Source organism: Lonchura striata, chromosome 1 (genome assembly GCF_046129695.1).
Source record: "Lonchura striata isolate bLonStr1 chromosome 1, bLonStr1.mat, whole genome shotgun sequence".
Classification (NCBI taxonomy): domain Eukaryota; kingdom Metazoa; phylum Chordata; class Aves; order Passeriformes; family Estrildidae; genus Lonchura; species Lonchura striata.
Window position 1 is genome coordinate 124596419 of NC_134603.1, and position 20106 is coordinate 124616524.

The window sequence follows — 20106 nt, forward strand, 5'->3', positions numbered from 1 at the left end:
TCTAGAAAACAATGTCTCAGTTTTCATTACTGTAACATAAAGATGGTAATTTTATGTCCTTCAGAAGATTTCACCCCTCCTATATCAACTGGGAAAGAAGCAAGCCTGCCATAACTGCCCTGTACCTCTTCCAGTCTGCACCTTTTTTCAATACAGACAGTCAGAAGTGTGGAAAATGTATCAGATGAGAGTCTCATGAGTGCCTTGCACAACACCATTCATACTTCCCTCTCTAGTGATAGGGAGAGATAATGAGATCTATTTTGACCTTCTTACAGTTACATCATACTGTCAGCTCCATCATACTGTCAGCTCAATCTACTGATCTGTCACAAAACAGTACAAAAGTACACTTTAAACATCACTCTCCTTCAAAATTAAAAACTGTAACTGAACAAAATGTCCTCTTTCTTCAGTGAAAATACTACATATATATTTTGTCTCACTGCTGTTACTCTAAGTTTCAAATTAATTTTTGGCACTTTGTTTTTGATCCACTTTTGCTTTAGTGAAAATACTTACACAAGGAAATGCACCAGAAACCACATATCATTCAGATACTACTGTTGCTTTTAACACTACTTCCTTTTACAGCTTCAAGCGTAGGAGACACTGAGGAATTCTAACAAATACGAATTTTATAATGAAGAGTTTTGATATCAAGCTGTGTCATAATACATTTTCAGAGTTACTTTGTAACAACAGCAGAATGCTTTTTTAAATGAAAGCACCCAAACTCAGCACTTTCAAAATCTGATTCTCCATTATGACGCAGCCACTTAAAAAACTGCACCACTGCCCTTTTACCAGTCACACCCATATGTTAACATTTCATGCATGCACTGTTTCAGGCCTCTACTACTGTGAAGTATTTATTGAATTATCCCTTCCAAACTAATACACTGGAGTATTTAAATTAGAGCTGTATAAGTGCAGGTGTAAAAATATTTTTAAGGTTCCACTATAGATGCTACACAAGCATTTGAAAATCGCTCAATAAAATTATATGCAGAAAACGGAAATGCAAGACAGCGTTTTGGAGCACAAAATAAGTTAAAGCACTTTAGAAAATATTTAGACTATGTCAACATATTCTTTAATAAAAAATAAAAAATATATTTAATTACACTATTATTATATCTATACCATTTTTCTATTAAAAGGAAAAGACCAACCATAAAATGCTTCCATAGGGAAGTGGACACTTAATTTCACTCAATTTTCTACTGCATCCCATCCCAGCCTGAAGACAAAAAATTTAGGGCAGGAGCAAATCTGAAAACAGGAGTCAATATGCAAAATTTGTAACATTTGAATGAAATTATCTCTGTCCCAGGACCTCAGTTTTCAATTTTACATGATCACCTAGAACATTTTCCGAAACTTTTGCTTGAAGTTCATCCCTAAACTCTAATGCTTCCACTTCCACTAAACTAATCTCTCTCATGCACACACCTCTATTTCTGCCCAAACAAACTTATTAGGAAGCAGTAAAACCAATTCACTAAATTAATGTTCTAGTTCAGGGTGACTTGTAACAGAAAAACAAAACAAAAAAGTTTACTTCACTACCTTTGTCATATGACACAGTTCTTGCTTATTTTAAGGACACAGCTAAAGCTCTACCCACAAAGAAAATTTCCAAAACACAGCTGGAATGTTAGTAGTGATGTAGTGCATAGAAAATGGCTTTTTCAGATTTGTTTGCCAAATAACACAGCTTATCTTTCTAAATAGTAAAAATACCACATAAAAGTTCTGTGTTTTAATAAAGAAATGGCAAAACATGGTATGTTAAAGGCTTACTTGACCTTCAGGAATGCACAAAATACATCTGTGTCACTCCCCTAGTGAAGAGACTCCATTCTAAACCTTTCTTTCAATTCAATGCAGTCAAGATTTACACAATTGCCTATTCATTACCCTCAACAGTTCCGCTCCTTGAGTCCTTTGAAGGCTACGTTCAAGAACCCTGGAAAAGGAATAAAAAGATCAGCTTGACACTTGTATTTTTGAAGGGAACTGAAAAACTTTATAGAGTAAGTCACACAGCCCTTAGTCTTGTATGTTTTACCTCCTGGACTACTTCTCCACATTATGTTATCAGGATTTATCATGATTGCAAGTGCTTAATGAAAAGTGGAAAACCTAATTTCAATATAAGAATATCTAGGCACAATAACATCAGGAAAAATTTCTGGTGGTCTTCGGGCAGCTTGGATTAAGAACTACATGTTTTTAAGGAAACTGCCACTTCAAATGCTCTCTCTGAATGTTTGCCACCTTCACTTTAAAGTCAATTTCCAAGTTACTGCTGGAAACCCTGAATGACGTAGTTCTGTGTTGTATAAGGTGGGCACATGCAGTCAAACAGCAAAAGGTATCTTCAAAACTGTATGTGATGCATACTGACATGTTTAAAATATTCTACTCGGTTTCATCTGAATACCAAGTTGGGTTTCATTAAGTTTTGCTAAAAACTTCTGAATTTTCAGTCACATAGCCCACCACTCCAACTGAAGCAAAACGAGAGAGCTTTTAAATAATGCACATTTTTCAGTTCAAATGTTTTGGTTTGATTTTGTCTGAGTTTTTTTGTGGGGTGGGGGCAGGGATTGGTTGGTTGCTTTTTTTTTTTTTTTTTTTTTTTTTTCTTTTTTTTTCAAAAGAACCATTGGCAAACGCAAAGACAGCTGAATTTTTCTTCTTGAACAGTTCACACCACTGCAAAACTCAGTGAAGAATAATATCTGTCACGGCTTTTCATCATTTTCTCAGACAGGCAAATTGCTGTAAATCTGAAAGATTTGAAATTACACTTTTACTATATGACATCATCTCTTTTATAATGGCTTCTCTTGTAAAAACAAGACCATGATGGAACTTGGCTTTTTGACTGCATCTGAGCCATGAGAAAGCCTACGGGGCGGAAGTTGTAAGATAATGTCTTTCTCGACTTCAAATTGCAATTGCTGTTTCTTAAAAGCAGTTCATACACAGACTCATACACTAACTCTCTTCAAATCTCTTTATGCTGAGACAATAAAAGCCACATTATCTTAGTTTTCACTGAAGTCCTTTGCTCTGTTGCTTCCCACACTTCTTAGTGGTCTCAGAGAAAGGGACTGGGAGAAGAGAGGGGGGTACTAATACAGACAAGTACTAGTACAACCCTTGTTTGGTTCTGACTATAGAACCTCTCAGATTTTAAGGCCCAGTCACCTGGGTAGAAGCAGCCAGAACCACTTCTAATGCCATTGACAGAAAAGGAGAGGATTCCCAAAATAGTCTATTGAGGTCCTCCCATGTACAATCAGAGGTTAAGGGATCATGAGTCTCTCTCCCCAGTCTTGGAATTTCACTGCAATAGATAAATAATAATTCCATGTTACAGCTTTTTCCCAAAAAGGTTTTATGAAGTCCCAGGTCCTGACCTGGAAAAAAGTAATTGCCTTGCCAGCCACCTTCAGAATGGCAGTTGAGAAGACTGTCTCATCACACCAAATGAGTTCTCAGTCCCATCCACAGCTGTTTCTGCTTATCTTACTCCCCATTGAATTCCTCTTTCCCTGAAGAGTACTGGGCCTGAGAACAATATAAAAAGAGAGCAATGTAACCTCCAACAGATAAATTGGTTCTTTGGACACAACTCATTTTAAGATTGTAGAATAATTTAACATGAAATTACCTTCAAGTCCCCAAGAAAACTTGAAAGGGCTGAGATGTCTTTTTACATAACTTTTTGGGGGTTACAAGGTCAAAACTACATTGTTGCAAGTACTTATGATCATAAAAAAAAAAAACCCCAAAACAAAACAAGTCCTATCTCAGAAGACAGGTTATACAGTACATAACATAGTAAGAAATAGATGGAGTAGTCATTGTCTACAACAAGCTTGGCCCCATTCTTCTTCAGGATTTTGAAAGGTCTGAAACAACATAGTCCAGGAATGCATTTTCAGAAGTATAAATTACTATTTGCAGAAAGGAAATCAACCTGTTTACTTATTTTTTCCAAATAATCATCTCTATTTCTTTCACTTTTCACTACACATTTCTTGAAGACATGCCCAACACCCAAATGGAATTTTGATTCTGTTTCAACTTGTCAGAAACCCTGTCTATTAACAAAGCCCTCAGAAGACCTGCACACATTCCACTTGTCATGTTGTAGAAGAAAAGTCTTAGACTTGTGACAGAACCTGTTGACGATCTCTAGTCAAAGAGCAGCTGAAACTTTTAAGCAGCCCAGGCTTGCACTTCCCTAAGTCAACAGATCCTGATTCCTCAGGTACATGCATCCTAAGAGTCAGCTACACATGTGTGCGAAGTTGAAAAGACTGCTTGACTGAAAGGACACATGCTGGACTTTAACTTGCTTTTTGGTCCAGTCAGGAAGGGAAAAGCTTGAAGAAACAGATCTAATAAAGTAAACCACAGGCAGGTAGACTCCCAAACCCCTGTCCTTGGACAGATCCAGTGGCACACTAAAAAAGGCACCAGCCTAGCAGCCTGGTAAGCACTAACTGGATTTCTCATAGAGCCTACTGGCATTAGTTTGCACATTAAGAGATCCTTTAGAAACATCAGACCATTGTGTCAAAACCTCCTTTGGAATACTGTTTGTAACAAACCTCAGCAGTACCAACACCATATTGCTTGGAAAGGGACCTTTCTATCTTCATTAATATCCTTTCCATAAATCAAGCCTATTGATGGCACTGGGTATTCCTCTACAGTAACTTGCCATAGTTATAGCAATCCCATTTGATCCTGTAGGAAGGAATTTGTGTTCAATGACTGAAGCATTTGAAACATGAAAGAAGCTTTCTCAGCTGCAGAAAATCTGGCAGAGATTCTGTTTTTCCAAAGACAGCGTCAGGATTTAAATACCACATCACTTCTCAGCGTAAGTTTTCAGACTGAGACAAGCCAACTTTCACACAGAAGGAATCAACACTTGTTTTTTAATACCAGAGAGACTGCTTTGAATGAGCTCCTGCCAGTACTTCAAAAAAGAAGCCAAGTCTCTGTATTGAAAAAATCTTTTCACAAATTAATTACCATGCCTCTGTCCAGAACAATGGACATCAAGAGCTATGAAGGATAAAGATTCAATCAGGCATGCATTACGTTGGCTCAACATAGGATTAAACTATGACTGAAAGGGTAAAGAATTAAATAGTCTCATGATAATTTTTTGATACACACTCTAAGTACTTGAAATTCACTATACAGTTACATAAATTTCACATGTGCTCAAAACTGTGATCTTCCTGTGCTTAATAAATGAATTGTTAGCATGTCAAACAAGTTAAAACAGAGGACATCAAGAAGACCTGCAATTTCCTGGTCTCGTGTGCCAACCAGAAACTTAAACATGAACAGAAAAACATTCTCATCCATGCTAAATACCAGCAGAATACTGCAGAACCCTTCCCCTACAGGATTTTTTCCCAAAGACTTAAGTGTTCATTAGTTTTCTTAATTCTTTAAATAAAGTCCATCACTCTGCAGGCAGTTCTTGTTCCAGAGAGATATCCTGAACCTGAACAGGTATCTTTTTGTGAGAAAGGAACACTTACACAGTACTTTATGAGAACATATCAGATGTGCTCTGGAAGACTATCTTAAGTTCAAGACTTAATAAAATGAATAAATCAGTATAGTAATTCTACCAGTCTCACTCTTCAGTTCTGGGGCTTTCCAAGAACAGGTGGATACAGATTTTTCTGTATGACAGATACAGAAAAACAATGCAAAGACTGAAATGAGAAGTTTATAGCACACCACAAATCTGCTTTGTGTAGCAGAGCTGCAAGACTCCACCATAAATCTGAAGCATGGAAATATCACTGCAACTGCATCCCAGTCATTCTTGCTTCACCAAACATTTTTACTTGAATCTACTGTGATAACAGCAGAGCAAAGCCACACAATACAGTGTTCTATGACTTTCAAGATTCCATACAAGACACATACAACAGCATCCCAAATGTATTCACAGACACAGCACTTCCAACAGCATGTACAAATAATCCTCTATAAAAACTCACTGACTTTAATCCTCCGAAGACTTTTGTTGGATTATATTTCAGAAAGGGTAGAAAACGTATTTCATTGAGTTTAATCACCACCAAGATGCACAAATTTAAGATCATCTTAGTGTCAGATTCTCTCTCATGGGTTTTTTGCAGCCATCATACCAGCCATCAGAACAGAGACCTGTGCACATACCCTGACATCAGAGTTCAAATCACTTAGCCAAATACCCTATCATACACAGACAGGTTGGCCATCTCTCCAACACAGACATACAAGTAAAATTTTGTTTGAGAGCTAAAAGTCCTGAACACCCATTTAATAGTGAATTATTTGAAAATTTATTGAATAAAAGGGAAAAAATGGCTGGAAAGTAGGCAACACATTAAAATGAACTTAGAAAAACTAGATACAGCAAATGGAGTAGCTCAGTAGGAAAAACAAAAAAATGAGAAATGTCTCATATATTCCAGCTAATGGCCTAGGAAATCACACCTATCTGCCATTTTTGTACACAATCTAGCACTACCACATGGTGCTTACACCATGCTGGAAGGGATAGTGTTTGAATGGAACTGTCACCTGCTCCACCTGTCTTCATGTACACAGACTGGCACCTCTGCCTGGAAGATGACACAATGCTTCTTCGCTGACATGAAAGAGAGGAAGGTTCCCAATGCTGAGTCCCTCACTGTGCCCCTCTTTCAGCCTGCTGCCTTTAAAAATTTTTGTTAGACAATATTCCAGAGAAGTAGAATTTGCAAAATTTTACTAAAAAGGATTTAAGTGTAAGTTTAGCTGCAAGCAGGTAACCAGCCCCAGTGAATTCCAAGTTAAGGCATCAGTTAAAGTTGGTTTGGAAATTATGTAAAAAAAAAAAAAGAATAAAAAGGAAGTGACCTACTTGAATGGAAAGACTCATTTAGAGGTTTATATGTTCAGATCCCCTCAAAACAGGCTGACAAGAGGTATTTGCATATATTTCCTTAAGTACCACTGTGAAATGCCACACAGTATAACTCTTGATTAATCCATTAGGTTCATACAGACTCAAGATTTTTCTACTATCCTTCTATTCACTGCCTATTTCTGTTCACACAAGAAAGTACTCTGTTTCCTAAGTATACCAAATGCTTAATAATCAGAGTAGACACTAAAACCAAAATGGCAGCTCAGCTGCAAAAAAAAAGAATTATTATCTTGAATAAAAGCAACCTGTGCTATAGACATTCAGAGACCTTCCTAACATGTTTAAATTCCAATTTAAAATAGGATGGCCAAGATCTCAAGAGCCTTCTTATGATGCTTCACTTCTTTTGCCTTTCTTCATCCTTTTAATTCACTCAGAAGCTGCCACTGAACTCTAAAAACTACGTAACAGAAGCTTTAGCAGGATTCTAATTTTGGTCACAGATAACTAAGTAGAGCAATTCTAGATAATATTAGCTGAGATTTATGATGCATTCAACATCTTCAGATGCACAAGAGTATTTTTGGGCAACACTTGGAAAGACAATATTCAATGTACAGCTGGTAAATTTTACTCTTTTTTTCCTATTTCTATACAAGAAGCATATTCATGCTACACTTCCTCAGTTTTTTTTTTTCCAAAGGATCTATTTCTTCAGCAAGAGAAAACACAAGTCTGGTCAAGCCTCACTTTCAATGTATCAAGATGATCAAGTTATAGCTGGTTTTGAGAGCAGAAGTTAGATTAACTTTTGTCACTTCTCTGAGCAAGATGACCTGCCCTCTTGGTGCAACTTGGGATAGGAAAGGTCAGTCCATTTTTTATGCACTCCACATATGTTGTGTTATATCTTTTCATTTTTGTTGCATTATTACTTAAATAAATAAATAAAAAACCTCTCACCTAATTATTTGTTTTACCTACCACTATCAAAATCTCTTCTCCAAAGAAGAAAGAACACCTATAAATGCCTAGATCAAGTTCTTAGTAATGAAGCTGTTCTTATTTTTACATGCTTCCCAATTTCTGTCAAGCCTGAGAGCTTCCACATTGCAGTCAGGCCAAACTAGGAGTTGTCAATGATTATACTTCTTACTAAAAGATAATAAGAAAGTCACCTTGAAAAGGCATTTTTTTAAAAGCTTTCTAGAGAACTGTATTGGGACATTGCTTCATTATTGCCTCTTAACCCACCAAAAGGACCGAACATGAGAACTGTGACTTTTACCAACGAGTGAGAAGATGATAGATTGGAAAGTAAAGGGGAAAGAGCTCTTTATGTCTGTCTGAATCCTTGACACCACATTTCCAGCAGGTTGTAGAAACGAATTCTCTAACACTAAACCTTTAGTCTGTATGGAAATCAGAGTTTGGATTCTAAGATCTTGTATCAAGGTCATTTCACTTGAAAACACATCTCCAGTTCACTGCTAATACAGAATTATCTATAACACCTGACTCCATTCCTCTTCCTTACATCACAAGACTGAACCTAGAAGCTTTAAAATCATTGCTTATTGCTGTAAAACTGGAATGCTTTCCAAGTGATACCAAATCTAGAAAACTGCTAGTTACCTATAGAATGACTGAAGTGAGTGATGAAAAGATGAGCCAGCTCCTTCAGTTTGTTCCAAGTTTTGCATATTGATACAGGACAATGTGAAGGGGGATGTTAGGAAGGATGTTTTTTAATCACAGGAATTGAGACAGTGATGTTTCCTTACTATCTCTGCATTTCCACAGATCAGTTGAACATGCTTCCAGGCATAGGATACTATACTGTCAGACTAACTTGAAAGAACATTTCTATTGCTAATTGAGAAGTCTTCCCTTTAGCTTCAGACGACCACCTTATATCAGAGCACACCGTAAGCTCAAAGGACTCAGTGACCAAACAACCCAAAATTCAAACTATTAGAATGTTCTTCCTTTACTCCCAACACACTTTAGCTTTCTGTGTTTATTAAAACCCCACACTAAAGGCAGAAAACCTTTAAAGCCACACTAAGATATTTGCCAACGCTAGGTCCACCTCATACAAGGTGCCTGTGAAGGAACATGTCACATGGCAGCCATCAGATTTCTAGAGAGCAGGGAAATATGTAAACAGGCTTACAAGCTCCAGCGTTTGGAGGCTAAACATCTATTGCTGTTGTTTCACCTGGACACATCATTAGGCAGAATGGAGCCCACCAAAGACCAACCTATGGGTATCCTGGTCAGTCTGACATGCTTCCTAAACTAAAAGATGGGTAATCATTAATCTGCTGCAAACTTGCTACCAGCTCTGTTACCAAAACAAGAACGAGTACTGGTTCAATCTTCACAGAAGGCTACAATGCTGCACGTATCACATCTCAGTTATCAAACACTTCAGTGAAAATCCATTGTCAATTATTTAAAGAAACTAAACAGTAATCCAATCCAAGGATAAGAGTTTCTCATGTTTAATCAAACAGATCTCCAGTACACACTAGCAATTTATGTATAAATACTAGTCCATTAAGAAGTTGAGACCAGTTTTGGAATGGAAGCTTATTGAATGGTAAAAGCACCCAACACAAATTATATAAACAATCCATAACTTAATTTAATTTTAAAAATCTTCAGGTTAAATGTTAGCCAGATTCTGGGAGATTATCTAGAGAAAACGTCTCGTATGCTTACTTTGTTTTTATGCTTTCTTCGACAGTTTATGGATGTTGAGCTTTCTGTTTACACACAAGTGTTCTTTTTTAAGATACATATGTATGCATATATATACACCCACACACATCTTAACATACACTTATATAAAATACTACATTTTATTAAAAATTTTTATTTTTTCTGTATGTTTCCATATATGTATGCAGTTGCATGCAAGCACACAAACAAAATAAAATATACGTATTTTTAAAAGACAGACCGCGACTTCCAATCCATTACTGGTATCAACCCTGCCCAGTTCAAATGGGTAACATCCTAACATAGAGGATGATCACATCAAGCAAGAGAAAGTTTCTGATGCAGGGTCTTTCTTCAGTGCAATATTAGAGAGTAGGAATCATTTTCTTACAGGTAGCCACACCCACAGCTGCTAGCATGTGCCTGGTATTTCAGGTCATCCTCTTGCATTTATACTGGCTCCCTAATGACTTGGAGAAGAGCAGAGAAAGAAAGAGTGGCAAATGTATGATCTGTTCTCTGCTCAGGGATGGACTTCCTGGAGACCTTCAAATCTTACGCCTTTAGCATTATCAGTCATTCTGCTGTCTTAGTTTTCAATCCCCTCTGCAAAGCTGTAAGATCTTTTTGGAAGCTGCTAATTTGCAGGCCCAGGGCAATTACATAAGATGTTATTTTAGTCGTGAACAAGGCATTAAATTTTGGAATCTGCTGCTGTTGCGCATTAGCACAATGAATTCTTCATTGGCTTTCGGGTAATGATGTCTAGGCACTTGGGGACCATATTATGCTTCTTTATGCCTAACTGGAAGCTGAATTTAAGGTATCCAGACACTAATTCTTCTGGCCCCAGCTTCTTCTCATCAAGAGACATCCATGTCTTCTGCCTTCTTGAAAATCTGCTCAGAGATAACATTAATAGGAGCTCCTGACAGATTCTGCATGGTTTCAGATGCTGCACTGCATGTTAGAAAAATGAGCTTGGAACTTCAGTCTGCCCCAATGACAGTACTTATTATTTGAAAACCTACTGTATTCAGTGGGACCCAAGTACTTTCAGGTTTGCAATGGACTTACATGTTACTTAGGCTGTAGGACTTCATTGACAACACAAGAACAAGTTTTCCCTTTAACATTGTATTTTGCATTACTACATAATACTCCTGCACGTAGATGCCAACTACAGAACTAAAATGACCATCTCTAACAAATATCCTGGCTAGTCCTGTATTCAACACAAACAGGAAGTCATATACTGAGACCTCAAAACACCAAAGATTTCCTTCTATTTCAAAACAGCACTGTATTATTAGAAGGTTAATTTGCAAATTAATCTCTGTAGTCTTTTCTCATCTACTGCTCAGGTACATTCCTGCTTCTTAAAGTAAGTAAAATCCAAATACAAACAGGTCATTTATATAAATGCATTTGCATCCAATCATAGTTCACAATCATCTATCCAGAGATTTGCCCTTCCTGATGAAGTTCACAAAAAAAATAGGGAAAACATTTTCCTGACTATCTCCCCTGACCAACTCTGCTCCTCTATTTATTTTACACTGACTGGCTTTCTGTCCAAAGATTTTGTAACAGAGGTAAAAGTAGTAACTTGCTTTATTAATGAAGCTTACTGCCAAACTATTGGAAATATTTCAAACCCAGAACTCTGGAAATACAGATTTGACAGAAACATTGCTCTAGCTAGACTTGGTTAAATGTCACAGTTGAAAGATTTAGTGTGCTTACTCTCTGCTTATTAAGTAAATATCTCCAGTATTTCCAAATTAAGAAACTCTACGACTGAGACTAATTGAATTTAGCATGAACTATATGAAGTTGAGGAGCAGAACAGATACCTACCTGAAGGAAATAAAGTTATGGGTGAAAAAAAGTTAATGTCATCCTTTCAAATGCCAAGTACTCTTAACTTTCCCAGTCTAGTTATAAGAAAAAATAGTAAGCATTAAAAGTGATCTAAATTTTCAAGTAATTACAGAAAAATAAAACTCAATGTATTAACTCACCCTGGAGGAAAAAACAGAGTAATCTAATTCAAACTAGTCTATGGCTGTCCAGAGAGATTACCTCCTGGAAGTACAGTAATTATATTTGTAAAGTAAAATCATTTATGCCCGGGGTAGGGAAGCCCAAGAGATTTTATTTTTTTATTATTATTTGAAATGTGTAAAAACTTTATACTGACATCCATAGTGAGAAAAGGCCTTTGTGCACAAAAGTATACATTCTGTGTAATAGGTTCATCAGAAGAGGTAAACAGGTAACTGGTACAACTGTTCAGATGACATCTGATGTGATACAGACATACAGCTGCACTTTTCCATATAGGGACCATACATTCTAAGTTAAGTAGCAGACTGTTCTGAAACTTATTACACATGCATTTTTTACCAAATTTATAATTTGACTAATTTTTACAATTCTAAAGAAAGGATTCTTAATGGGTTTACTGAATGTTCCTCTATACAGGTACCTTACAAATAAAATTAATTTGAAAAACCCAACCAATCACTACATTCTTACAAGCTCAAACTTACTTCAAGTGTCTTAGTTTAACAACTGCAGTTAATAGCAAGACCTAACAGTACCATTCTGACAGTCACACTGTCATATAAAACACTTGTGGTTTTTGGAGAAACAAGGTGTGTGGTCAAACAAGGCCTTGTCTACAAAAGAGAACTCTACCAAGAGCCACAAGTTCATGGTTTGAACAGTTAAAGAGAGACAGAGTAAAACAATATCAGAAACTTGAAATCATCTATGAAGCAGTTATCTCAGAAATTTCAAATTACAACAATGCACCTTGAGACCTTCCACTGAAGGTCCACGTTCTGAACAGCCCACCCTTCTCTTTTCCATTCCCATTGATTATACCAATGATGTTCTTCCTTCTGAAGGCCCACACTGCCTTCCTGAACAGCATGGAATCTGATGCAAGACTGAGAACTGTGTGCTAAACTTGTTAAGAACTACACATTTCTCTCTGCTGCTGTTTAGTTAGTCTGTGCTATTTGCAGAGCTATTTGCCAAGATTTGACAGAGTTAAATGTGCATGCTTCAATTCATAGCTAATAAATTCCATTCAGCAGTAAACCTGCCTGCTTCCAGGTGACAGCACAAAAAGTCTCAGCGGAGACTGCACCAACCTCCCCATCTAATAGACTGTTGGACGGGACAGTCCTTTTTTGACCCAACTACAAGAGCAAGATTTCTATCTGAATCAATTTTTGGCAACAGCAGATTTATTTAAATTTTTTTCGAATTTAGCCATTTATTTGTGAAGAAGCACCAGCTTATCTTTCAGCGTACTCGGCTAAGCAAGCAGCCATCCGCACGACAGGAGCTGGCTCCTGTCACTCAGCGCCGACGGCCGAGCCCACCCCAGCGCCGCTGCCCGGTGCGGCCACTGGAGAGCGCGCTTGAGCCACCTTTCCGCGCCGACCCGGCGCCTTCGGGCTCCGCACTCCAGCTTGGAAATCATGAAATACAAAATCCTTTTCTGCCCCTTTTTAACAACAGCCAAAGCCTCTTACGTTCCCACCAGTGTACACACCAGTTAACCTCCCATTCCAATAGCACGATTTCTAACAATGTCTGGATCCCTAAGGCTTACCCATTGGGAGCCAGTGGTGTGTGTGCAGCAGGCACAAAGAGAGATGGATGGATGGATTTTTTTTCTCATCAAGTGATGTGGCAAACTCAAGAGACAATTCAACTCTTTGGTGCTCCCATACCCCTTTCTCTTTGTGTATTTATAACCTGTCCTCAAAACTGCCCAAACGTTTCTCCCCTCCAGCAACAAGAACATGAAACAGATGTGAAGGCTCTCAACCATCAGTCGGAGCAATTCAAGCACAGTCATTACTGCCCCGTGACCAGGTAATGTTACAGAAGTGCTGATTAAAACCCAGCAACACACGTTACCAGTTTATCTTGCTTCCCAAAGCACAATGACTTAAAGGTAGTGTGTCCATTTGATCCCTCTTGTGACAAGACACTTGTGGGATTATTACAGACCTAATGATGGACAACTCCTCTCACACAACCAGCTTATGCCAAGGTTGAATTTTATCCACGCAGCAAGTGAGCTGCCCCACATAAAGCTATGAAAGAATAAAACAAAATTCACAGAACCGAAACCAAGTGTTTCACTTGATAAATAAGCCTCAGTTGAACACTGCTTTAAATACCACACAGAGCAATGCATACACAGAGCTTGTCCTCAGGGAAGACCATGTAAAACAAATACCAACTGCAACAAGCTCCTGGAAGTTGTTAGAATACTACAAAGATTAAATCGGTAAAAAGGGGCTTCACAGGTCAGAAGTGACGGAATCAAGCACTGCTCATTCCATTTGGCTGTTCCATATGTAAGCAGCAGAGCCATGCCAGCAGATCTGAGAAGAGAGACTGTCTGCCTGACTTGAATTCAGATGACTGAATGCCCTACTGTCACACACTCCATGAACATTAAGTTTCACTTAACAACTTCTCCCTGCTTGCATGTTCTTTACCAAAGAATGCGTAAAATGAACTTTCAGTTGTTAATTACAGCTCCTTCTAATGATCTGAAGAATGCATGAGAAGCTGTAAGCAGCAGTATGACTACAGCAAAATTAATAATGCTCAAGTAATTTCTGTGCAGCAACCCTGTCCTTTGCTACAGCACAACTCACAGTACAATAAGCCAGAATAGCTTGGAAAGGAGAAATTAAGTTTTCTCTCACTTCATTTGCTAGAATATAGTCTGTCTTCCCAGTTTGAGAACTTCTGTTGCATAAGCAGATGCATCTTGCCAAAAAGATGTAAACTTCAACAGAGGACCAGGAAAGGAATGGGATGGAATTTTAATAAGATATGTAAGGGCTGACTTACCAATTGGCCCACTGACTTGTTAAAAAATAAATCAACATGACATAAAAAGTTGTTGACATGTTTTACATGCAAAACCTCTGACATGACCCCTGCAGTCAGATCTCTGAACAATTAATAAATGAATATGGAATAAAATAGGTTTAAAAAATGTATCATGGAATGGAATAACACAGTCAGAATGGCTGATACATCTTTATTTTATTCTCCTGCTCATTTACTTGACAGCTCCCCTACCTTGTGTTACTAATCTTAAAAAAAAACTTTACCCAGTCTTTTTACCCTTAGTCTGTTTACCCTCAATGTACTTTCCTCCATCCTGTGTTTGGATATTTTAAAAGGTATAACTTAAACTTTTCATTAATGCATATTTGACCAATGGGTGGAGATAATTAGAAAATTAAACCCAAACTATTTGAGTAGCCACTCTTACTACAGAAGCAATATTTGAATGCCTCAGCTCCTTCAGTAAGAGGCTTAAGTAAACTATCTTAAAATAAAAATTTAAACTTTTTCTTACATCCTAGTTTTCATTATTTCAATAGTATCTTGATAAAATGTTTGCAATAAAAATGTAAAGGCTTAAGCTTATTTCAAATCAACAACTGTCTCCACCTACTGGAAAAGTGAATTTAACTGAAACAGTAATTTGATCCTTTGGGATTTGTGTAAGCAGAAGCTGCAAGAGGAGCAATATTTTTATGTAAAATACAAAGAATTTGTGTGTGTCATGTGTCATCATGCTTTGTGTCCCTCTCCCCCAAAAACAAGTTTATAGAAACCACATGCAGTAAGCATGGATTTCACCAAGTCCCTACTCTCAAACACTTCCTTGTCAGAATGTAAAACTAGTCAATACTCTTAAAAAACATGTACAGGTAATTTATTAAATAGCATTTGTTGCTAGTAAACCTGAAATCGTCATCTGATTTCAGTATCTTTCGAATTTCTACCATGGTTTCATGAGACCTGGACACTAGAATGAGTTATTTAAATAACTGATGTGTAAAACCCATGGAATGGTTGCCAATATGAAAAACTGTATGAAGCACCTTTTTCTTTTAAGCCACAGACCTTGAAAATAATTAAAACATGATGATAAGAGTAGACAACATCCCATTTTTCAATTCTTACTGTTATTATTTAACAAAGGTTGTGTAATTACTCTAACTTCAAAGACTCTAACCTAAAATAAGAAAGTAAATGTTTACACATGGAAGAACCCCTGTCCTAACCTTTCTTTCTATCTTTTTTTGGTCTCTATTATTCTTGTAAGAGTGACATCAGCCAAAACTACATAATTCAGGTATGCTTTATTCTGAAAAAAAGCAATTCTAAGCCACAGGATAGCACATTACTATCACCATGCTTTCTTGCACTACAGTATTGCTGTAGTACAAGCTGAGATCCAGCTGCAGGTGCTTACAATGACCATGGAATCATACAAGCCCTATAATAGTGACCAGCACATCTGTATTTCAGCCCGTCTCTCACATGTCACACCCAACTAAACTCACTCTTCTCCAGCACCCCATATGAGCTTCTCCTCTTGTGGGGGACGGTAAAACTGCTTTTCCCTCTCACAGACTTGCTCTTAACCCTGCCATCATATTCTGTCACATTTCCACACAAATAAATCCAGTAGTGTCTTTACACCTCCAGTTGCAGGATGCTTCTAAAAACTCAGGTTTTTACCACATGTGCAAGGCCAACCCTTCCAGGTTTTATCCATTTTTAGTTTAAGCACAGAACACGACGGAGAATTTTAACATATGAGATCCTTTCAGATCTTGAGAATGTTATTCCTTCCACATCTGCATGGAGATCCCAAGTGCATACCTGTCTCTTGAGCAAAAAGAAATTCCCCCCAGTTCTTCAGCATGAGAAAAGATTCACTGATCAGTGTCCTGCACAGAGGATCAAAGGGCACTCACAAGTCTGGGACACGCAATGAGAACTTTAAATCACTCAACAGAAAGTATGGGTTTAAAGCAGGACACTGAACTTACAGAAAATGACATTCAAACTACAATTTCTACAAACAAATACATTTAGAATAACACAAGAATTCAGAGACTGAGTCACTGTACACACTCATACTAAAGAGTCTTTTGCTTGACATTTTGGTACTATAAAGTTTTCTGCAGATCACTGACCTCTGTTTCTGCACATAGAAATACCAAACACATGGACTTAACAGCAAGCTGAATCTTGGTGTTGACCAAAGATACCCAGTGTTTGAGGACAATGCTCTGATCACATCCTTAACAACTTAAAATCAAGTCAAATTATTTGATCGATTACTTGGTTTTCCTGCTTTTACTATGGTTAAATATCAACTAAAAATGCCAAGTAAGTCATACTGCCAAGATTTCTGTTCCTTTCCACCTCCCTGAGGTTTACAAAGCCTTGCCTTTCCTTTTCCTTTCTGTACAAAAAAAAAAAAAAGAAAAAATTAAAATAAAGATCAGATTAAAATTCTACGCTCTAAATAAGAAATGTCCTAGAAGTCAGGGTTCCTGCAGATATTCATCCTATTAGCATTTCTTAAAACCCTTTTGTACTATTCAGGCATATTTTCACTACTTCCTTTCTTATTTTTCTTTTATTATAAAAAAAAAGAAAAGAAAAGAAACCATCACGATTTAATATATTCCACTATTTTTTTAAAGAAAAAAAGGGCACAAGAGGCAGTTCAAAAAAGGTCCAATTGCACCTATGTTGCAACAGCTTTTCAATCATTTTAGAGACTTAAGAGCATGCAGTTGGCCCACTAATAGAGCAGCAGAACAGATACCATTCCACCGAGCTAGTACAGTACATTTGTCAATAATTTCCATATTAATTAATTCTCAACAAGACAAGCTGAAAGAGCAGTGATCCATAAGATCTAAAACATATGCAAGCACCCTGAATTCAGGGAAGCTGAATAGACACCCTTTTGGTTAGATGTCAAAGATTCCATTAAAAAAAAAGAGAAAAACCAAAAAACTCCAAAACCTAAAAAACAAAATAAAAGCCTAGCAGTGCTACCAGTGTTGTGATACTGTACCTCAGTACTGCAGATTTTTCACAGCAACATAGATCTCAGGGAATCTATCTAGTGCAATACTTTGAGAGCAAATTAAGGACACAAGGTTATCAATTACAAGCATTTCAAGGGAGGGAAGAGGAAACTGAAGATTTTTCTGAAGGGTAGTAATTTAAAAATCCCATTTAAATGAGCTCAAACTAGACTCCAATTGTCAGCACTTTATTTAAATGAGAATTTTCTCTATGTCCTTTTGAGGAAGAATTTTTTGGCAGATGTTGTATGGTTCGGTCAAAGTGTTAAAAGCCAACCACCTCAGCAGAAATAAAAGGAAACATTATGATGCTAGTGTCAACCCAACCAGTTTAACAGACACTATCTGTTCAGAAGCAGCATGCTAAGATTTCAAAGCCTCCTCTAGTCCGACATCTATTTATAGGTGCCCAGTCTCCGTACAATTTCTCACAGCCTCTCCTTTTCTCAAAGCCAAGAGGGAGAAGTTTAATGGATATAATCTTGGGCCTTGTTCCACAAGATGGCCAGAAGATCTGCAACTCTCCTCCAGCAAACCCATGTGCAGGGAGAGCAGGTGTTAGGAGAGGAAACTGGTCGAACCCACACAGGAGCCAAATACCTGGAATAAACCTTCTCCCTGTTTTAGGAACTCACACATTATTCCTCAGCCAGCAAGCTGACAGCAATGAACTGCATCAGAGCTTCAGCAAAAGATACCGGTCTGCTTCCTCCTCAACACCAAGCAACAGCCTAAGCCAGCTGCCTTTCAAGCCAAGACAGAGGCTATCCAAGCCAGCTTTGACCCCCGGACAGCAGCAATGTCATCCAAGCACTTTCCCACCCACAACGCTACTACTGTACATTGCACCTTCCTCAAAGAAACTCAGGGGCTGCTGGGCTTTTTTGCCGTGCAGCCTCTACCACCCAGCACCCATGCACGTTTTTTTAAAGCACTGATCCAGGTCGGCTCTCCTTCATCTCCATCAGATGTAACATCGCAGGAAGGGTGCAGATATTTTCCTGCGTATGGAGCACAACGCCACAGGCTGAACTCTGGTCCAAGCTCCGCACATCCATCCCTGCTGCCTCCTCTCCTACAGCTACATCCACTTGCCTGTAGTACTCGTGCAACGACCGAGGAGATGACAGCACTGCTGGAAACTCCTGCCCACCTTATCACAACCACATTTTCGCCCCTTTCCCCAGTCAGAGGCAGACGGAAAGGGAGGGCTGACTTCCTCAGGTAGAAAATAGGCAAAGAAAGGCCGGGGCAGAGATCAGGAGAGGAAGAATCACCCCAAAGGGAGCGGAGATAATCCCCGAGAGGCGAGGCTGCGGCGGAGCATAAACGCGGAGGGAGGGTCAGCGAACTGGGGGGATAATCCGGCAAAGGGGGAAGATAATCCCCTCGGAGGGGGGAGGTGGAGGATCCCGGAGAGGGAGGGGCGGGAAACCTGATAATCTCCAGGAGGAGAGAAAATACCGGGAAAGGGGGTGGAGGGAAAGGGGGTGGGCGGGTGGATAATCCGGAGCGGCAGATGAAGCGCGAGTCTCGCAGGGACGCATCCGGAGGCGGGAGGAGGAGGGTTAATCCCCGCTCCAGGGGCAAGAATCCCTCTGCCCGGACTGGGCGCTGCCATGTTCGCTCCCCTGCAGGCCCGCCCGGCCCCGCTACCTGCGGACGGCTCTTCCCGCCTCACGCCGCACGCACACGCGGCGCCTCCGCTCCCGCCGCCGGCTCGAGGGGCTCGGCCGGGATGGCCGCGGGACCCCGCCTCCCACCCACCACCATTTCCCCGCCGGCTGGGAGGGACGAGAGAAGCGAGGAGCCGGGCGGGCGAACCCTCCCTCCTCCCCCTCCCCGCGCACGCGACCTCCCTGCCGGTACGGGAACTCACCGGCCGGCACCGACTCCCGCCGCTCCCCGTCCCCTCCTCCCTCAGCGGGCGCCCGTCGGCCCCATGGACGATCCCGGGCGCGCGGGGCTGCCGGGGGCACGGCGCGAGCCGGAGGTGCCGCCGCTCTGCGCCCGCCTCGGCGCGCGCCGCCGGCGTGGCTGTGGCACGCGCTCCCGCCGCCGCTGCTCGGCCCCGCCCACTCCCGGCGAGCGCGCGCGCGCGCGCGCGCGGCCTCCGCGGCAGTGGCGCGCGAGCGCCTCCCCCGCACCCGCCCGGAGGGAGCGCGCGCGCCTTTGCCTCACCCGCCCGCGCCGTGAGAGTGAGAGCGTGAGTGAGTGTGAGTGTGAGTGCGAGTGACAGTGCGAGTGTGAGGGGGCGAGAGGGGCCGGCGGGTGTGAGAGAGCGAGTGTGTGCGAGTGCGCGTGACTGCGCGTGTCACAGCGCGTGCAGGCGCGTGCGTGTGCGGCGCGGCGGTGGGGGGCGGCGCGGGGCCGTGTGGGGACACGCGCGTGTTCGTGTCAGAGCCCGCGTGCGTGGGGGCCGCCGTGGGTGCTGAGCCAGTGAGGAGGGAGCCAGCGTGCCCGTGTGCGAGC

The 20106-nt window shown here is 40.1% G+C and overlaps 1 protein-coding gene across 6 annotated transcripts in view; it reads right to left on the reverse strand.

Annotated features, from left to right (window-relative positions):
* PALS2 (protein associated with LIN7 2, MAGUK p55 family member) overlaps window positions 1-19618 on the reverse strand; it is a 59439-nt gene extending 39821 nt beyond the window's left edge. The window contains exon 1 of one of the 6 annotated variants that reach the window (XM_021538228.2): window positions 19514-19618. The gene's annotated coding sequence lies outside the window, so the exon portion shown is untranslated. Of the gene's footprint in view, window positions 1-1923; window positions 1973-18234; window positions 18328-18729; window positions 18989-19290; window positions 19309-19513 lie in introns of those variants that run through there. The other 5 variants (XM_021538229.2, XM_021538234.3, XM_021538230.3 and 2 more) reach the window with 5 other exon arrangements.
* Window positions 19619-20106: the final 488 nt, after the last annotated feature.